We start from the raw sequence: 6780 nt of genomic DNA on the forward strand, positions 1-6780 counted from the left end.
ATAGGACCATTTCTGTTAAAAAAATAGGATTTTGGGACTTAAGGTGTTGAACACGTAAAGCGTGGGACTGCAAGTGAGAAGGGCCGTATCTAGTGGGACCAAAAGTGATATTTTGCGGATTTAAAGCTTTATCTATCAATTTTGTGTAAATTCGGTTCTTTAGCCTAATTTAGGACTCCTTTGCCCTTTTAATGATAAAGCTTACTAGTCTATCCTAATGCTCTTAAAAGACCCAACATGCTTTCAAAATAAAACTAAGTTTCTATATATTCATACCTTCTACGTGAGCAGTAGTTATGAGATGCAAAATGAATGGACATAGACTAAACTTGCTCATTAAAAAGCAGCGTAGGAGTAAAATTATCCGAAATTGGGTGGGAGGCGTAAAATCACACATTTATGAAAGTTACAGGACTAAAACTAAAATACGTAAACTTAAAAGACTAAAATTCAAAGCAGACAAATTTAAAGAACTAAATAAATAATTTTTTCAATAAGGAGTACTAGTTTTACTTATGAGTTGGCCTAATTGGCTAATTGTATTGATTTTTCGACTAGCTTTATTAATTATATTCAATTAATTAATTAAATAAAATTTACATAAATTATAACAGATATGGGTGAGATTTCAATCTTAAAAATACCGCTACTCTATCTAGTACAAGAATATAAATATAACTTGTATATAACCACATTCAGGTTTAAGTTGTCATCATATATACTCACAGTTTTGAGGATATTGGAATTATAGAATTTGGTTGCAGATGAATTATCTACTCAACTTCCTTGTGATCCTTTAGGACCAGTCATGCCATGGACTTCCGTGCAAGTGTCATTTAAAATTATATTATTATTTGAAAATTGGAGGAATATATGTATATCATGCATGAGTATACATACGTATTAAAAGAGTCTTTCTTGCGACGAACTCTTGAAACTGTTCATTGGTAAATAAAAATGAATTATTCACTGGCTTTCAAAATTCTATGGAGCTAAGTGCTATAATGTGATTATTATGCTGATCATGTGAAATTGTAGTATTAATTATGAAGTTCTGTTGGAAGCGACCTCTAGAGTACAGCTCATATTCAAGAGGTCCCATTTATCTTGATATTGTTCTATTTGTCGTACTATTCAATATCCATGTGATCTTTAAATGATCTACCGCCTATGTGATTGTTCGACTGCATTCACGGATTTGATCATGCGATTCTTGCTAAGCGATCAATGGGCCTGGGTGCTAAACGGTTCACGGGGTACTTAGGATAGCATTGGGCTGCTAGTTGACGCTTCGTTGTTCAGGTCCCACTTGGGTGTCTTTTCAAGGGCAGGCTGGAGATTGCTTGTGTGTGATTGGCACCGCCATGTACCTAGGCATTACCAATTCCATGCAGTCATCAGGTTGCTCCCTGCATGGAGGATAAGGTAATAAACAGTTTTTTGGGAGATACAAGTTGGTGATCATGAGATTCAGTCCTTACCTGATATGATTTTCATAGGCTCGATTGTTATCGGTGTTAGTCAATATGACATGTTTCAAATGTTTTGATTGAGTTTCCTCTTATTGACTATTTTCTTTCATGTGCACACATTCATGGCCTTACTAAACTTTTGCTTATATAATTTAAATTTCTTTCTCTAGATACAGGTGATAAATTAATCAAGTCAGAATTTTGTTGCCTTAAGAAAGAGATCAAGATGATTGGAAACGAGACTAAATTGTTAAGGCTCGTAGTTTTGTCTGATTATCAAATTTTAATTTTGGTGAATATATTATTTTAAAATTATCATCTGTAGTGAATCTTTGAGGGATTTCGTTTTAAATAACTCACATTTTGTTCAAGGAATTCTTATGGATTAATAGTAAATTAGTCTCCAAGGAATTCTTATGGATTTTGTTCCCTTTTTCAGAGCTCCTAAAATATACGTAGTTTTTAAAATTGTTCTTTTTTACTCTCATGTTCTTAAGGTAGCTCGTTTGTTTCTTTTTAGGACAAGTCATATTTTTCTTGTTGATGCAGGTCACATAATTTGGGATCGAGTCGTGGAGTTGGGTTTTTTGAGGTTGAGTCGCTGAATCCCCTTTTGAGCTTCCTACGAGTGGATCTTGAGAACAGAACGAACGTTAGGCTTGCCAAGTAGCCCCTAACTAAGGCCCTCCGATGCTCAAGTTAGAAAAATGGGGTCGAAAACGATCAAGGGAGAATGAGTGAGATCAAGAAAAAGGTGCTAAATGCACTTGCCGAAATATTCATAAATGCTAGTATTTATAGTTGTACGGTACCGCATGGTTGGGTGCCACGTGGCATCATCTGGGTGTTCCGATGTCAGGTGATCCGACGGCTACCAAGGCGGGCGGGTCCCATGGGTCAGGCGGGTCAGGTTGCACGACCTAGCCCGCCCCTTCACGCGCGGATCCTACCATTAGTTGCAAATTCCTTTACAAAAAGGGGTATTTTGGTCCTTTACAAATTACCCTCATCACTTGTCATATCACTTTATTTGGAGCTCTTGATTTTGATGTACTTTCAATATAATTTTCAACATATTAATTACAAAATTATTATTAACACCACTTAATAAAAAATTAAATTAAAAAAGGCTTGATTAAATCTTTCCTAGGTACTTGTTCGAGGCCGTTTTTGTTCACCTTATAAGAATATTGTCTCGTTCAGATGCCTTCATAGCAAATCCTTAAAGGATCTTATGTATATTTGTAACATTTTTCTCTTGGAGCTTGTAAAGAAAATGCCTTAATAGCAAATCTCCATTGGGATTCTTATGAATTTTGTTCCCTTTTTTAGGCTTGTACAAAGTACATAGGTTATGTTTGTTTTTGTTTTTGGCCCATCTCAAAGATGAGCTAAAAATTTTATAAGTTTGGTTCTCTTTATCTTCCTGTTTTCTGCCATATTTTAGACTATTTTACTTTATTTTGCAGGCCCACTCTAACTCTGCAACTAATTACAGAACACTGCAAAAGAACGACTTCTCGCGCAGGAAAAGAACATCTTCTCTCCACTTTTGATTTCGACTCCACCGTCGCCGTTCCGAAGACCCACCGGCCGAGATGTATATCCATCAACTCCCCTCCTCAAGGCGAACATTCCGGTATGTTTCAATTCAATTTTCATCCATCTTTTCAATGTGTAGTATATTGAACCATTTTGTACATTCAAGCTTCGATTTGCAGCCGTTTGAGGGCCTTACGCCCGTGAACCACCACCATTCGTCTGCCCATCGTCCGTCGAGGCCAACGGACCCTCATCCATCGAGTTTCGACAACTGTACGGCGAGATTGAGCTTCTTCACCGAAATGCCGATCATTTCACCAACAGATTTCTTCGCAGTTGATGGTGATGTCACAAAGGTTGGGTAATTTTCTATTTTCGAGTGAATACGGTTTCAAATTTATTTTTTTCTGTAATTTATTGAAATGGCTTCAATTGAATTATTGAATCACTGTATCGCCATTATTATTGCTGCAACCGAGCATGTGCTCTTTTGGTTCGTTTCTGACTTTTACCGACATATTATCAGCTTTTCTTTTATTAATTTTTACTATACTGTCAGATACATCAGTGCTTGTATACGTATTCATACATGAATACATCGATACTTTCAAAATATTTCACTGTTTCGCCCGTCAAACAATAATGGTGGAGACTATCTGAATACATCGATATTTTCAAAATATTTCACTGTTTCGCCCGTGAAACAATAATGGTGGAGAGTGTACTCCTTCCTCTATATATTTATGTAACTTTAGATGCATTTTGCACTTTCATTCTTTCCTCTCATTCGCAAACATTGTATGAATAGCCAATTTGGTTACTTTGCTTAGAGTAAAGCATTGCGTCGTAGTTGTTTACACGCTCATTTCGTTGGAGATTTTCATTGGTGGTGGAGTTTTGTCATCCATCTAACATTGTCCTTTACTACTTTTTGTGATTAAGGTATGTATATGAACTTTAGCTTTGTGGATATTTGTTTTCTGTGTATGGATTCAATCGGATATCATAATATTGAGATGTAATTTGCTTCTACGATATGGCTTTGTCTGCAATTTGGTTAGACTTTGTCTAAGTTGGAGAGGAGTTAATGTTTTAGATTGATATAGCATGCTTTTGTTTAAATATGATGTTATTTTGCCTTCAAATGGTTTGTGGATTTTGTTTATGTTCGGTTAATTCATACATATGTGTATCCAATGTCTCTTTTGGTGGTCTCTTGTAAATTGATTGCTTTTTGTGACTTCCTTTCGACGCCCTTTATACAGTTTGGATACCTCATTTGGGCTCCTTGATTTAGGTTCTATTATTAAAACGTCAGCATTTTTGTAGTTCCATTACTTGAACTGTATTCTTGGCACTGTATATGAGGAGTGAAGTTCCTTTTGTGATGCTTTTCGGGGGAGTTCAGAGAAGGTCCACTTTAGGTACTGCTGAATGAATGTTTTACATGTTATTGAGCAGGATTTCAGTCTCAGCTTTAGGTCCCCACAGAGGGGGTGAAGGGTAGCTTTTTTTCATTCCATCTTTTCTATTTTCCAGTTGTTTATAGCACCAGGAATCACCCATACTTTATGCATTTAGGGCCTTTCGTAATTCATCTCCCCTAGGAACCAAACGCATACCCATATTGCCAGTTGGGATGTAGTGGAACAGGTAGCTCGTGGGGATGGTGGCCCACGATTGGCGCGCAATATTTCATTAGCGCCACGTCGAAGTCTAGACATGGGTTCTGGAGTTGGCGGGATTGGATCATGGACAGATTACATTCGTCGCTTTGGCGTGCAATCCGACCGTGGAGGCCATTCGCATAGTGAGGGAGACAGTACAGCACGCTCACGGCGACCACAAGGAATTCCACCACGGCGACGTGACGGTCCTTAATTCATAGTGGTATTGTTGTAGAATATATGAATCAGTCACTTGTTGTCATATGTTAATTACAATTATAACGGGAACATGATTTTGTGCGTCTTTTATCATTCAATGACTGATGTGAACTGATTGTCGTAGTTTATGAACACTACTCCGTATTAATCCAAAATATATTTTCCGAACCATTGCAATATGTAGTTATAAATTTTAATTAGTTAATACTGGATTTTGTGGATCTTCAAAATTATAAAAAATGAAGGATGCATTGGAGGGTTGATTTACATGTTAAAGGTTTGTATTTGATTTTTAAATATAAATATATTCATTTTTACCATTTAATATTTTATATGTAATATTTTTCTACATCATTAGAATAATTAAAAAATTTAAAAAATCCAAAATAATATGTCAATTCTACGCTGTTAATTCATATAATACATTATTTCAATAATATATTTACATTTATCACCTTGCATAGAACGGCTAACAAAAATATTGTTAATGGATTACTAGAGTGCATTTAATTATTTATAAAAGTGTATTTATATAAATTATATTTTTTTATTTTCATACAAAAATAATTAAAAAATACTATTTATTTTAATTCACTCACAACTAAATAAATTATATACATATATTCATATATATATATATATAAATATATATAAAAGAGACATGATTTGACAATGAACAGTAATTTTTGTCTCCCACTAACCAACATCAAATATAATATACTTATTTTATATTATCTCCAAAAACAAATCCAAACATATACACTATCTCTAACTAACACCTATTTATCTTTGTTTTTCTCTCTCTATCTCATAAACCACACCAAAACAATTAAAAACAAAACCAAACATAATGATACTTTTTAGGTCTTTTTGCCACTTGTGTTTTCAAGATAGTTCATCGGTTTCATTTTATGATAGGTTGTATTTTTCCTCCCACATAAAAAACATACACATCATTTATTTTAATGCAAAAAATGGAAAGGAAAAGTATTTATTTGTTGATATAAGTAGCAAGTTTTACATATCTCACATTATCAAAGTTTATTTCCAATGGAATTTCTTAATTTTGATGCACTTCCAATAGAATTTTGAACATATTAATTACAAAACTATCATCAACAACCCCTTGTAAAAAGATTATATTAAAAACTTCATTACAACTAAAATTCCAAACCTTTACCAAACAACTATTGATTAAATACTTTAACTTGGAGTAGGTGGGGTACGCCAGGCCAAGGCAGCACTGCAACACCAAGGCGACGCGCGAGAGCCCCAGCAGCAAGCTGCCGTGACGGGCCCTCCCCCTGAAAAAATTAATTTAATATCATGTGAGCCAATGGCTCACGTATCAGATATTAAACTGATAAGAACAGATACTACACTTGATCTTAGCCAAAAGGCCGAGAAAGGTATGCTTATTCCAATCCCACAACTCTCAACTTATACTCAACCTTCTGCTGATGCTGCTATAAGCCTACGATGTGGGACAAATCCAAGAAGTATGCTATGCTACCCTATCTACTTCATTCAGCCTTGTGTAGTATACCCTATCTAATCCAAGATTTCAAGTTGTGCGTTTCATATCATTTTTAACAAATCCTTTGGCTTCTTCTTGTTGGGATTCATTATTAGTTTGGTATGCACTGTTGAAGGGTCTTTCAAGTTTTAATCGTGAGCATTGTTAACAGATGAACTAGCTTGAGAGAAGGTGTTTAATCATGCAATATGGTCATATTTGAACTTAAAGATGTATTGGAGGGGGGAGAGAGAGAGAGAGAGAGAGAGAGAGAGGGATAGATTTGCAGTTCAATTGTTTCTCCAGTGCATTTGCAGTTCATTTTGATGAATCAGCTCCTGACCTCATTTGGTCTAAAAAAGTT

General features: G+C 35.2%; 1 non-coding gene across 1 annotated transcript; it reads right to left on the reverse strand.

Moving 5' to 3' along the window:
* Positions 1 to 6117: 6117 nt before the first annotated feature.
* Positions 6118 to 6313, reverse strand: LOC148788124 (U2 spliceosomal RNA). The gene has a single exon (XR_016065662.1). It is a non-coding gene; the product is annotated as a U2 spliceosomal RNA (small nuclear RNA).
* Positions 6314 to 6780: the final 467 nt, after the last annotated feature.

This window comes from Sesamum indicum, linkage group LG5 (genome assembly GCF_026168435.1).
Source record: "Sesamum indicum cultivar Baizhima isolate 11 linkage group LG5, ASM2616843v1, whole genome shotgun sequence".
NCBI classification, from domain to species: domain Eukaryota; kingdom Viridiplantae; phylum Streptophyta; class Magnoliopsida; order Lamiales; family Pedaliaceae; genus Sesamum; species Sesamum indicum.